This window comes from Chiloscyllium punctatum, chromosome 9, assembly GCF_047496795.1.
Source record: "Chiloscyllium punctatum isolate Juve2018m chromosome 9, sChiPun1.3, whole genome shotgun sequence".
Classification (NCBI taxonomy): domain Eukaryota; kingdom Metazoa; phylum Chordata; class Chondrichthyes; order Orectolobiformes; family Hemiscylliidae; genus Chiloscyllium; species Chiloscyllium punctatum.
This window is the reverse complement of record NC_092747.1, coordinates 43,317,409-43,332,331: the sequence shown is the minus strand read 5'-3', so window position 1 is coordinate 43,332,331 and position 14,923 is coordinate 43,317,409. Positions and strand designations below refer to the sequence as shown.

At 44.3% G+C, this 14,923-nt stretch overlaps 1 protein-coding gene across 1 annotated transcript in view; it reads right to left on the bottom strand.

Annotated features, from left to right (window-relative positions):
- The window catches only part of sacs (sacsin molecular chaperone), a 140,564-nt gene extending 125,641 nt beyond the window's left edge, over positions 1-14,923 (bottom strand). The window contains exon 1 of the mRNA XM_072577360.1: positions 14,878-14,923. The gene's annotated coding sequence lies outside the window, so the exon portion shown is untranslated. The remainder of the gene's footprint in view (positions 1-14,877) is intronic.

Below are 14,923 nucleotides of genomic sequence, written 5' to 3'. Positions count from 1 at the left end.
TGTGCTCCATTACTATTACGAATTTATGTCTGTAAAGGTAAACCTAATGATGGAACCATCTGACTCCAACACTTTCCTTCTCTGTCTAGGGAGCATGTATATGCTCTGCGTTAGCCAAAGTCCTGGATGTATACACTATTGGGCATTCAGCTCCGTTGGGCCGCCTATAAGCTAATACTACCCCAATGCTGTATGGGGAGCCATTGCAAGTCAATACCAGGTTTCATTTGGGATCACAGTGTGCCCAAACTTTAAAAGATAAAGGCTATTTCTTCACTTCCCTGAAAGTTCTGGCTTAGCTAAGTGACCATTTCCAAGGCTGATCCTTTTTAAGAGTTGATGCCAAGGTGCCAGGGTGGAGGCCAGGTTATGTCTGAACTTTCTATTATAATTCACCAGCCCACAGAAAGGCCTAAGCTCTAGTACAGACCTGGGAACCAGGGCATCCTTGATTGCCCTCACTTTATCTTCTAACAAGTGTAACCTAGTCTTATTGACTCTGCAGCCCAAGCAGGTCAGTTGGGGTGCCTGGAACACATATTTTTCCCTTCTAAGGCATACACCAGCTCAGGAGAAGCATCTAAGGACTATGTCCAAGTCTCAAAATGCTCCTTATTGGTCTTCCCTGTTATTAGCCCGTCATCTAGATAAATAGTGATCTGGAGTAACGCTTATAAAATGTTTTCCATCATCCACTGAAAAATTGCACGGGCTGATGATACACCATATGGCAGTCTTGTTTATTGGTACAAACACTTATGGATATTAATTGTAGCATACTTCTGGGAATCCTCATCTAACCACAATTGCAAGTATGCATGGCCTGTATCCAGCCTCATGAAGGACAGCCCCCAGCCCCTGCCCCCTGCAGCCAGCTTTATGTATAAATCCTCTATGTGAGGGATTGGGTATTTATCCAGTTATAAAACGCGATGTACCGTTTGTTTAAAATCCCCACAAAGGCTAACTGACCTGTCAGGTTTTACAATAAGTACGACCAGTGCTGTCCATTCTGCAAAGCGGACAAGTTTAATGATTCCTTCACTTTCCAGCCTTCTGATTTCTACCTCTAATTTTTACCATAAGGCAAATAGCACTGGGTGTGCCATGCAGAATTGTGGAATTGCTTCCTGGTCAACATGCAAGGTGGCCTTGACTCCTTTGAGAGTCCAAGACCTTCCTGAAAAACTTCTAGGTATTTAATGAGGATTTCACTCAGGCAGTCAATCTTTCTCAATCAATTCCAACCCATCAAGCTTGGCCCCAAGCCTTATACTACAACCGATGGAAATATCTGCTCTCAGAAGGGACAGGAACCAAAGTAATACCCTTAATCTGTGAAAGCTCCCCGCTGTAGGTTCTCAGTCGAGCCAAGGTCTTGCACAAGCTTAAGAGATGGAGTCCAATGTGAATATTGTTAAATACTGTGTCTGCCATTACCGGAACGTCAATGCCAGTATCAACCTCCATTAGAACCGGGTCACCATTTAACCAGATGTTTATTTTATTTGGTTCTTATTTGGATGCGGCTAAGTAATTTAACCACTCCAAACCAAATGTAAATCGACTTTGCAAGGTATGCACTCTCCTGGATACTGGTCCAAGAGTTCTTGTACTCAATTGAGGTCAAGTGGGACTCTTTTGCTATCTCGAGTCCACATTTGCCTCCATTCAAGTGGTGTTCCCCAAGCTCAGTCAGCCTGGTGAGGGTGTACACTTCCATCAGAATACCCTGCAGCCATATGCTTCACATACCACATTTTCCAATGATAAAGCCAGTTCTGGTATTTGTTTGATGTCCAGTTGGGCTTCAGCTATTTAATGTTTTTGTATGGTTACATCATTACTCCCACATACCAGACGGTCTCTCAGCATCTCATTAAGCGGTAAACCAAATCATCATTGCCTTTACCAATCATCTTAACTTAATCCAAAGACCTGATACGGATTCCTCTGGCTCTCAAATTGCTGATGTCAATAACATCTCAGAATTAGAAGAGGCTTGAGGTCGTAATGTTCCTTCACTAAATCCATCAACTCTTGAAAGGTTTCAGTATCTGGTACTGCAGGGAAAATTAGGATCCCAATAACCCAAAAAGCTGCAGGTCCACAAGCTGTTAGGAGAATTACTTATTGCTTTTCATTTGCCCCAATGTCATTGTTCAGAAAAAAATAGGTCATTTTTTCCACATACTGGGCCCAGTCTTCGATGGCAGGATCGAATGATTCAAGCTTCCCCAGTGACTACATGATGCCAGAAATGCTTTCCCCAACTCAAAGACGACTGTTGTCAGTGAATTTCTTCAGGAGCCTGCTTTTCTCCCATCACCAATGAAATAACTCCACAGAGGCCAGTATCCTGTCACCAAGTCACCCTTTATTTACACGTGGAGAGTCCTCAACACTGATCCAGATCCGAAACACCCGCATCAATCAACCCCACCGCCCCATGGCTGAATATCTCAATTTCCCCCTCCCACTCTGCCGAGGACATACAGGTCCTGGGCCTCTGCCACTCCCTCACCACCCGGCACCTGGAGGAAGAATGCCTCATCTTCAGCCTCGGAACACTTCAACCCTAGGGCATCAATGTGAACTTGGGTAATGTGGCATCAGTTTCCTCATTTCCCCTCCCCCCAACCTTACCCCAGTTCCAACCTGCCAGCTCAGCACCATCCACATGACCTGTCCTATCTGCCAATCTTCCTTCCCACCTATCCGCTCCACCCTCTTCTCTGACCTATCACCTTCATCCCCACCTCCTTCCACCTACTGCACTCTTAGCTACCTTTTCCCCAGCCCCACCCCCCTCCCATTTATCTCTCCATCCCGGACACTCCCAGCCTCATTCCTGATGAAGGGCTTTTGCCCAAAACATCGATTTTCCTGCTCCCTGGATGCTGCCTGACCTGCTGTGCTTTTCCAGCACCACTCTAATATTGAAAGCTCCCTCAGAGCCAGCTCTCAGAGTGAGCAGAGCCTCTAACATTCCTGTTCTTTTTTTTATTAACCCCACACTACCGCCTAAGTGTGGTAGTGCGTATTTTTCCCCAGCACCCATGGTGTGTGTGTGTAGGTGTGAGACACAGTGAGAGACACAAAGTGCACGAATCTTTATTTAATTTCCACCACCAGGAAGATAGGAAACACCCGAGTGGCCAGTGACAAGCACTGCCCTTCACATCAAAGGGCAATGCTGTGTGATCAAAAAGGTGAAGGGGAGGGTAGGGACTAAATCAAAATAGAGTTGGAGGGGGAAATAATGCACTCCACTCCCTGCGGCGCCCACCTCTCCCTGAACAACTCCAGGGTGTTGGTGGACACCGCGTGCTCCTTCTCCAAAGACACCCGGGCTCTAACGTAACCATGGAACAGGGGCAGGCAGTCGGCCCTAACGACCCCCTCCACGGCCCGCTGCCTGGACCTGTTGATGGCCAGTTTGGCCAACATTTCTGTTCTTATCTGTCAGCCAGGGCTTCCTTACTGAAACAGATTAACAGCCCCTATCAGGGAGCTTATACTCTATGAGGTCCACCTGACTGACCTTATTATAATCACTACAATGGAATCTACATTTTCTAAGGCCTAATCATGGATTTTCATAACTGTGTCTAGGGCCTGTCTACTTATTAGTGATAGAGAATAAACAACTGATGAGCCAAAATAGTAAAGGCACTTGTCTTTGTTAACAAGAGAGTTTGTTTTATGATAACAATAGCTACAACTTATATTCTTAGATAGGCACTCTCGGGAGTTGTACAGGATACGTGAGCTCCCTTCAGGTGCTCATGCAGAACTCACTGTCTCATCCAGACTGTGTGACATCATCAGATAGGGTGGAGGTAATGCAATTTCAACATTAACTCTTTCAGAACCATTACCTTGTACAACAATCATCTACTTGCATTACTGCCTTCACTTTGAACATTAACTGCTTTGTCTCTTTACTCAAACTTCAAAATATATTTCATGGCCAGCCAAAATCTCAACACTAAGAATTAGTGACCACCAACAAAAGGTTACATTCTTCTTGCAGTTGTTATTATGCGTGTGAAAATAAATCGTATGATCTCTTGCTATTTTGAAAACATGAAGCATCCTCCAGATCCCAAGAATAATGCTGTAACTGTTTAACAAAACATATTACATTTATTTTTAGCAGGATGCAGTAAGTGTGTGCGCACGCGCGTGTGTGTGTCTGTGAGAGAGAGAGAGATCTGTTTTATACTCAACATTGGTGGTTAGCTCAGTTAGCAAGATGACTAGAGTGTGTTACAGAATAATACTATGGCTACAGTACTTCAAGAAGACCCTGCCTCTTTAGAGTCATAGAGATGTACAGCACGGAAACAGACCCTTCGGTCCAACTCATCCATGTCGACCAGATATCCCAACCTACTCTAGTCCCATTTGCCAGCATCTGGCCCGTATTCCTCTAAACCCTTCCTATTCATATATCCATCCAGATGTCTTTTAAATACTGCAATTGTACCAGCCTCCACCACTTCCTCTGGCAGTTTATTCCACGCATAACCACCCTCTGCATGAAAAAGTTGCCCCTTAGGTCTCTTTCATATCTTTCCCCTCTCACCATTAACCTATGCCTTTAGTTCTAGACTCCCCTGCCGTAGGGAATAAACCTTGTCTATTTACCCTATCCATGCCCCTCATGATTTTATAACCATCTATAAGATCACCCCTCAGCCTCTGACGCTCCAGGGAAAACAACCCCAGCCTATCTAGCCTCTCCACATAGCTCAAGTCCTCCAACCCTGGCAACATCCTTGTAAATCTACCTTACCCTCTTGAACATGTGCTCTTAAACTGCACTGTATCAATTGTCTATCTCTGTCTCTTTCTCATGGAGAGAGATAGCTCTGGTCCTTCCTGGACTGTGGCTCCTTGCTGTACTGGTCAGTCTGACTGCAGTTTGGTACTAGGTGCTTTAATGCCTGGTAGTCGATGGTTAGAACAGAAGAGTCACTTAAACAGAGATCTTTCTGAAATACTCAGACAATGCAATTTTGTGATCTGTAAGCATATAAATGAAAAGTGAGCCAGGAATATAAATGTCATGCACAATCTCCCTGCCACATTTCAATATTGTTATTTTAATGAGGCAGAGCTTTTCAATGAGCCTAATCTGGTTGTAGAGTTAGAGCTGTGTACAGCTGTTACATTGGAGAAACCAGCAATTTATGTTCCAGTAGTGAATTGTACAGCATGCACCTACTGGAAAATAACATATGCATTATAAAATGAATAACATACATGAAAATCTGTTCATAGATTTCCATTGTTGTCATCCCCAACTGACTAATGCTTACGGAAAAATCTTACATACCTCTCTTAAATCATTCAAAGCAAGTTTTCTGAGCAAACAGCTGAACATGCAGATTAGGAAGGTCATAGGTTCAATCCTTGGATTGTGCTGAGTTAGCTGATTCCAACTAATCCCTGGCTGGCATGACAACTTATTTCATTCATCCAGGGAGAAGACCATCAGCCACAATTCATGCTCTGAGCCGCCGTTCACCTCTCTGCTGGAAGTTTGTGCTGACTCATGTCAGTTGAGGACAATATCAGAGTCGGCAGAGGTTGGTTAAGGGGTGAAAATATAATAGAACATAGAACATAGAAGAATACAGCGCAGTACAGGCCCTTCGGCCCTCGATGTTGCGCCGATCAAAGCCCACCTAACCTACACTAACCCACTATCCTCCATATACCTATCCAATGCCCGCTTAAATACCCATAAAGAGGGAGAGTCCACTACTGCTACTGGCAGGGCATTCCATGAACTTACGACTCGCTGAGTGAAGAACCTACCCCTAACATCAGTCCTATATCTACCCCCCCCTTAATTTAAAGCTATGCCCCCTTGTAATAGCTGACTCCATACGTGGAAAAAGGTTCTCACTGTCAACCCTATCTAACCCCCTAATCATCTTGTACACCTCTATCAAGTCACCCCTAAACCTTCTTTTCTCCAATGAAAACAACCCCAAGCAGCCTTTCCTCATAGGATCTTCCTACCATACCAGGCAACATCCTGGTAAACTTCCTCTGCACCCGTTCCAGTGCCTCCACATCCTTCCTATAGTATGGCGACCAAAACTGCACACAATATTCCAGATGCGGCCGCACCAGAGTCTTATACAACTGCAGCATGACCTCAGGACTCCAGAACTCAATTCCTCTACCAATAAAAGCCAGTACGCCATATGCCTTCTTCACTGCACTATTTACCTGGGTGGCAACTTTCAGAGATCTGTGTACATGGACACCAAGATCCCTCTGCTCTTCCACACTACCAAGTAGTCTACCATTAGCCCAGTAATCCATCTTTTTATTACTCTTACCAAAGTGAATCACCTCACACTTAGCTACATTGAACTCCATTTGCCACCTTTCTGCCCAGCTCTGCAGCTTCTCTATATCCCGCTGTAACCTGCCATATCCTTCCTCACTGTCTACAACTCCTCTGACTTTCGTATCATCCGCAAACTTGCTCATCCAACCTTCTAACCCTTCCTCCAGGTCATTTATAAAAATGACAAACAGCAATGGTCCCATAACAGATCCTTGCGGAACACCGCTAGTGACGGCTCGCCAAGATGAACCTTTGCCATCAACTACTACCCTTTGTCTTCTTCCAGCCAGCCAATTCCTAATCCAAACCTCCAACTCACCCTCAATGCCATATCTCTGTATTTTCTGCAGTAGCCTACCATGGGGGACCTTTTCAAACGCCTTACTAAAATCCATATTTACCACATCTACCGCTTTCCCCTCATCTACCTCCTTAGTCACCTTCTCAAAGAATTCAATAAGGTTTGTGAGGCACGACCTGCCCTTCACAAAACCATGCTGACTATCCTTGATCACATCATTCTTATCCAGATGTGCATAAATCCTATCCCTTACAATTCTCTCTAAGACTTTGCCCACAACAGAAGTGAGACTCACTGGCCTATAGTTACTAGGATTATCCCTACTCCCCTTCTTGAACAAGGGAACCACGTTTGCTAGCCTCCAGTCCTCTGGCACTACTCCTGTAGACAAAGAGGACACAAAAATCAAGGCCAATGGCTCTGCAATCTCCTCCCTTGCTTCCCAGAGAATCCTAGGATAAATGCCATCAGGCCCAGGGGACTTATCTATTTTCACCCTTGCCAGGATTTCCAACACCTCTTCTCTACATATCTCAAAGCCATCCATTCTACTTATTCGTGCCTCAGTATTCATATCGACAACAATGTCCTGTTCCTGAGTGAATACTGACGAAAAGTATTCATTCAGTGCATCCCCAATCTCTTCAGCCTCCACACGCAACTTCCCATTAATATCCTTGATTGGACCTATTCCTTCCCTGGTCATTCTTTTATTCCTAACATACCTATAGAAAGCCTTGGGGTTTTCCCTAATCCTACCAACTAAGGACCTTTCATGTCCCCTCCTTGCTGCTCTTAGCTCTCTCTTCAGGTCCTTCCGGGCTACCTTATAACTCTCAATCGCCCCTATTGAACCTTCACGCCTCATCTTTACAAAGGTCGCCCTCTTCCATTTAACAAGGGATTCCAACTCCTTATTAAACCACGGCTCCCTCACACGACCCTTTCCTCCCTGCCTGGTAGGTACGTACTTATCAAGGACACTCAATAGTTGCTCCTTGAACAAGTTCCACATATCAATTACGCTCTTGCCTTGGAATCTACTTTTCCAATCCACACATCCTAAGTCATGCCTCAACGCATCATAATTTCCCTGCCCCCAGCTATAACTCTTGCCCTGTAGTACACACTTATCCCTCTCCATCACTAGAGTAAAAATCACCGAATTGTGGTCACTGTCCCCAAAGTGCTCACCTCCCTCTCGTTCTAATACCTGGCCTGGTTCGTTACCCAGAACCAAATCCAGTATGGCCTCACCTCTTGTTGGCTTATCTACATATTGTGTCAGGAAACTCTCCTGCACACATTGCACAAACACTGACCCATCTAACGAACTTGAGCTATAGCTTTCCCAATCAATATCAGGAAAGTTAAAGTCTCCCATAACAATCACCCTATTACTGTCACTCTTCTCCTGAATCATCTTCGCAATCCTTTCTTCAACGATTCTAGGACTATTAGGAGGCCTGTAAAAGACTCCTAACAGGGTGACCTCACCTCTCCTATTCCTAACCTCAACCCAAACTACCTCAGATGGCAAATCTTCGTCCATCTTCCTTTCCACCGCTGTAATACTATCTTTGACAAGCAAAGCCACACCCCCCCCTCTTTTACCCCCACCTCTGACCCTACTAAAACATTTAAACCCTGGAACCTGCAACAGCCAATCCTGTCCCTGATCTAGCCACGTCTCCGTAATAGCCACAACATCGAAGTCCCAGGTACCAACCCACGCTGCGAGTTCACCTACCTTGTTTCGTAGGTGCAGGGAAATGTAAGGTTATGCACATTGGCAGGAAGAATAGAGAAGTCAAACATTACTTGATAAATACTTGACTCAGTACACTGAATGACCAGCTCTGCTTCTAGATCTTATGCTGTTATGTATAAAATTGGTGTCAGTTATTATGTTTTCCTTTTTGCTCAACACACAAAAGAAGTTGCATCAAAAGGGCCACAACACACTGCAGTACACCAGAACTGCAAAAAGAGGAAGAAGAACACCTATACAATGTATTCGCCAAAAACAGATAACCCCGCAATTTCATCAACAGATGACTAAGGGAAAGACAATGGAACGAGGACATGCCATTACCCAAAGGACTAGCCACACTACCATACATCAAGAGCATTTCTGAACTGACAGCCAGACTACTGCGACCACTAGGACTCATAACAGCACACAAACCAACAGCCACTCTCAGACAACAACTCACCAGAACGAAGGACCAATACCCAACATGAGCAAAACCAATGTAGTGTACAAAATCCCATGCAAGGACTGCACAAAACACTATATAGGACAAACAGGAAGACAGCTAACGATCCGTATCCGTGAACACCAACTAGCCACGAAGCGACACGACCAGCTATCCTTAGTAGCCACACACTCAGATGACAAGCAACATGAATTCAATTGGGACAACACTACTATTATAGGACAAGCCAAACAGAGAACAGCCAGGGAATTCCTAGAGGCATGGCACTCATCCACAGATTCAATCAATAAGCGCATCGAGCTGGACCCAATACACTGACCACTGCAGCGAACAGCTGGAACTGACAACCGGAAACGACAGATTCAAACCATCTACAAATGCCGGAGGAAAGATCACAGAAGCACTTCACAGGAGGCTCCCAAGCACCGAGGATGTCACCTAGACAGGGGACGAAATGTCTGCAACACAAATTCCCAGCTCGGCGAACAGAACCACAACATCCTTTTCAAAACATGTTATGCTTTGAAGCCTTGCCCGATTGATTAGATTTTAGATTTAGATCTAAACTGCTGGAAAGGATATAAGAATGCACATGAGGCACCAAAATGATGCTTTCCAAATTTATATTGACATTCCTACCACTTTCCAACAGACTATTTCTTCCTCTTTCCATGGTTCAATTCCACAAGGATGGGTGGTCTTTATTACCCCCAAACAGTTTTATGCTGAAAAAAATTACTTCTGGAATTATCACACCTCAATTAACCTATAATTAATAGGATCAAAATGATGGCGTAAAATACAAAGTTTTCTTGAGTGTAAGGAGAAATTTTATTACCTACTATGTAAGGAAATAACAAAAACCTGGTGTCAAACATACATACAAGCAAAGGCGATGGCTAGTACAGGGAGGAAGGCGAAGAGAGACTGAGGAAAGCAGGTCTGTATTCACTCGAGTTTAGAAGACCGGGAGGTGATCTGATTGAAACCTTACAAAGTTATTGCTGTACAGATGCAAGTTCAATATTTCCCCAGGCTGACGAGCCTAGAACCCAGGAACATAAGCTAAGGGTAAGGGGCATGTACAGAGTGAATCAACTGGGAGACTGATCGAGGTTTCACTGTTTTTTTCTGATGATGCTAATCTTCAGCTTATTCTGATTCGTGCTTATTGAGCATTTCATGAGCTTCTCATGGCAGCCACTTTCGGTCGTATTTGTTCTTCTTAACAGTCCATGAGATCTCAAGTATCAACAACCAGATTATGGAAGTTGAACTATTGAAAGTCTCCTACCATTCTTACAACACATGGAATACCACTATGGGTAAGAATAAAGGGTTTTATTTCCCAGCTCCTCAGGAATTAGTATATTTTTATCTGGATTCTTCACGAAATATCAAAAGCTGCAGAAACGTCAAAAATGTTCTGCTCGTCAGTAATAATCTTCAAGTACAAAGTTGTATAGGTCTTAGAAAAAGTGTGTCCTTCGACAGGATCAATAGAGACTGTTTGAAATTAGGTTATTTGTAGCTTTAGCTATTGTTAAACATTCTACACACTATTTATGAGATAAAATTTACCACAATGTTAGACAGAGAAACACCTTTCTCAAGAATCTGATGTCATGTGATCTACTACAATATTACAATGCTAATTACATGGAATGACAATTTATATGAAAGCATTAATTCTTAATGCTACAGGAGGGCATGTATGGCAAGATGATGGCATAAATGATCTCAGAGCCCAGAAAGAGGGTACATGAGGGCTCAATAAACAGGAATCAAAGCTCGAAGGGGCAGGTTGTGTGCATTTCAGTGGTAGGGGAGGATCAGACCAAAAGCAGCAGTAGGATAAATGATTTCTGTCCTTGTTTTTGCCTCAAGCCACTGCCTTTTAGCCTTCGCCAAAACTATGTTCAGAGCAGAAAGGCCCCTGTATCTACCACTCTTGTCATTCAAAATGTTAGTTGTGGGTTTAGAAGATGCTATCAAAGGAGTCTATACAGTGCATCTTGTAATTTGTACACATTGCTGCTACTAAGTGTCAGTGGTGGAGGGAGTAAATGTTTGTAGATGTGACATCTATCAATCAATGTTTTGATGCTGAATATTGACAAGCCACTTGGGCATTGGAAGGGTTGCACTCATCAAAACAAAGTTAAAAATCACACAACACCAGGTTATAGTCCAACAGGTTTAATCAGAAGCACTAGCTTTCGGAGCACCTTCAATCATCTGATGAAGGAACAGTGCTCTGAAAGCTAGTGCTTCTGATTAAACTTTAGATTAGATTAGATTACTTACAGTGTGGAAACAGGCCCTTCGGCCCAACAAGTCCACACCGCCCCGCCGAAGCGTAACCCACCCATACCCCGACATCTACATTTACCCCTTACCTAACACTATGTGCAATTTAGCATGACCAATTCACCTGGCCTGCACATCTTTGGAGTGTGGGAGGAAACCGGAGCACCCGGAGGAAACCCACGCAGACACGGGGAGAACGTGCAAACTCCACACAGTCAGTCACCTGAGGCGGGAATTGAACCCGGGTCTCAGGCGCTGTGAGGCAGCAGTGCTAACCACTGTGCCACCGTGCCGCCCACCCACTGTGCCACCGTGCCGCCCACCCACTGTGCCACCGTGCCGCCTTGTTGGACTATAACCTGGTGTTGTGTGATTTTTAACTTTGTACACCCCAGTCCAACACCGGCATCTCCAAATCATCAAGATAAGCGGGGGACTTGTGACTTGTAGATGGTCACTCGCTTTGAGGAGTCAAGAGGTAAGTTACTCACTGCAGGGTTCCCAAATTCCAACCTGGTCTTGCAGCCACAGTATTTACATGGCTAGTCCAGTTCAGTTTCTGGACAATATGTCAAGGGACAATGATGAGATTCTCACTTGTTGGAGGAGATTATCATTCAAAGTTTGGGAGAAGTTGTGGTTCTGTTCGCCAAGCTGGGAATTTGTCTTGCAAATGTTTCGTCCCCTGTCTAGGTGACATCCTCAGTGCTTGGGAGCCTCCTGTGAGGCGCTTCTGTGCTGTTTCCTCCGGCATTTATAGTGGCCTGTCTCTGTCGCTTCCGGTTGTCAGTTCCAGCTGTCCGCTGTAGTGGCCGGTATATTGGGTCCAGGTCGATGTGTTTGTTGATAGAGTCTGTGGATTATCATTGCTTGGCACTTCCAGAATCATAGAATCCCTACAGTGTGGAAAAAGGCCAGTCGGCCCACCAAATCCACACCGACCCTCCAAAGAGCATTCCACCCAGGCCCAAGCCCCCACCCTATCCCTGTAACCCTGCATTTCCCATGGCTAATCCAGGTGGCATGCACCATCCTGGACACTATTGGCAAGTTAGCACAGGCGACTGTGTGGAGTTTGCACATTCTCCCCATGTCTGCGTGAGTTTCCTCCGGGTGCTCCGGTTTCCTCCCACAGTCCAAAGATGTGCAGGTCAGGTGAATTGGCCATGCTAAATTGCCCATAGTGTTAGGTAAGGGATAGATGTAGGGGTATGCGAGGGTTGCGCTTCGGCGGGGCAGTGTGGGCTTGTTGGGCCGAAGGGCCTGTTTCCACACTGTAAGTAATCTAATCTAATTACCAATCCACCTAATTCTGTCACATGAATGTTACTTGCCACTTGTCAGCCCAAGTCTGGATGTTACATTTAGGCAAGAACTGCTTTAGTACCTGAGGAGTCGTGAGTGGTGCTGCAGATTGTGCAATCCTCACACCAACTCACATTTGACCTTAAAATGGAGGGATGATCATTGATGAAGCAGCTGAAGATGATGCAGTGTAAGACACTACCTTGAAGAACTTCAGTAAGGGATATTCTGGAGCTGAGATGACTTACCTCCAACAATTAAAACCATCTTCTTTTATGACCCTCAACAGCAGAAAGTTTCCCTGATTCCCATTAACTCCAGTTTTGTTATGCTCCTTGATAATGCTCACATTTCAGCTTGATAGTCAGTCTTGCCTAACCTCTGGAAGTTCAACATTTTGTCCATGATTGAACCAATGCTGCAATGACAGCAGGTGATACCAAAAGAGAGAGTTACTCTCTGGAAAACAACCACCTCCCTAACCCCCACCCCCCACTTATTACTTAAGAGTGAGTTGGATTGCTCCATGGCGATATGATGGCAATCTGGTAGGACCCCAAAGCCTCTCAGTGGCACTTTGACCACACGAAGTGCAAGTCTCCCATTGGCCAGCAGCTCTTGGTAGGCCAGACACCATCTTAGGAGCCAATCTCTTCTTTATTCATTCAGAGGCCATGGGCATCATTGAATGGGCTATCATTTATTGCCCATCCCTAGTTGCCTTTGAGAATGTGGTGGTGACTGTCTTTTTTGAACTGATATGGTCCATTTTGTATAAGTTCACCAACAATGTTGTGAGATAGAGAGTTTCAGGATCCTGATTCAGTAATACTGAAGGAATTATGATATTTTCCAGGTGAGGGCGTTGACAGGTTTGGATTTTGATGGGCCTTCCTGAGAAGGGACAAAGTTAGTCCCTCATCAGTTCTCCAAGTTGTTGTTGAGATCTCAATGCTTCAACAAGAGTTTGTAGATTAGATTAGATTAGATTACTTACAGTGTGGAAACAGGCCCTTCGGCCCAACAAGTCCACACCGCCCCGCCGAAGCGCAACCCACCCCTATCCCTGCATCTACCTCTACCCCTTACCTAACACTATGGGCAATTTAGCATGGCCAATTCACCTGACCTGCACATCTTTGGACTGTGGGAGGAAACCGGAGCACCCGGAGGAAACCCACGCAGACACGGGGAGAATGTGCAAACTCCACACAGTCAGTTGCCTGAGGCGGGAATTGAACCCAGGTCTCTGGCGCTGTGAGGCAGCAGTGCTAACCACTGTGCCACCGTGCCACTTGTCTTTTATTACAGTAGGTTTAAAAAGAGGCAAAATATTTAACTTTTTTAGGACATTCAATTTGCTGAAAACCTTTTCTGTAAATGTAGTGTTGAATGTAGACCTATATGAGAAAACAGCTCCCAGTTGTTATTAAATAATAATCAGAGAATGGTCATGCAAATCTGACATATCAATCCATTCAGTTGGATTTATTTTCACTGCAGCTGTTCCTTCTACATTTTTATGGGATGATGTAATCCTGTAAGATCCCATAGGGTCATTTAGACACATTCCCTAAAGACTACATCAGAATTCATCAAATGCTAAAGGAATCATATTAGGTTTCTCTGTGACCCTGAAATAACATACCTGAGAAAAAGCAAGATACAAAAAGTTTAAAAATATATCAAAAAGTATAGATAAATTTACAAAGCAGAAGCAGCGATGAAATGTTTCCAGTTGTAGTGTTTGACTGCACTGTTTCAGATGTGAACAAGAGGATGGAGAGGAAATACACTTGCAAAAAAGACGACTGTTCAGTGTGTTCTACAGCCCAAGCAATGTGTGCATGGTGACCTTCTAGCTTAAATGCAGCTGTTGTGCCTGGACAATCCAGTCTACCTCAGCACAGACTGAGTAAATCAATGGGGCTCAATGGCCTCCTTCTGCACCACAACAATCACTACACTGATTCTGTGCTATATCCTTAAGCAGGCCTTTCTAACACCGATCACTATATGGTGATTCATCTCTAACACATTTTCCCTAGCCAGATCTCAGAAAATTAAAGATAACTTACATTTTTTTTCCATTTAAAAATTTTTCTTTTATTGATCACTTCAAGAGAAGGCAAATCAGTTCTTGTAAATGGAATGTTTTTCCATTTCAAATAGAAAAAAAATGGAATTTTCTCCTCCTAGTCTGGCAAGCATGATGACAGAATAAGGCAAGAATGAAAACATCAGATTCTCGGCATCACAAAAATGTTCCTGACTTTCCTCTCAATTCCTGATTAGCAACTTCAGAATCTTGCTAATAAGCATGATTACCTTATTACTGTGTATTTGCATCTCGTATTAGCCTAACTCACCTCATTTCTATGCAGCTTACAATTCTTCTCACCTTCCTTGAGACAC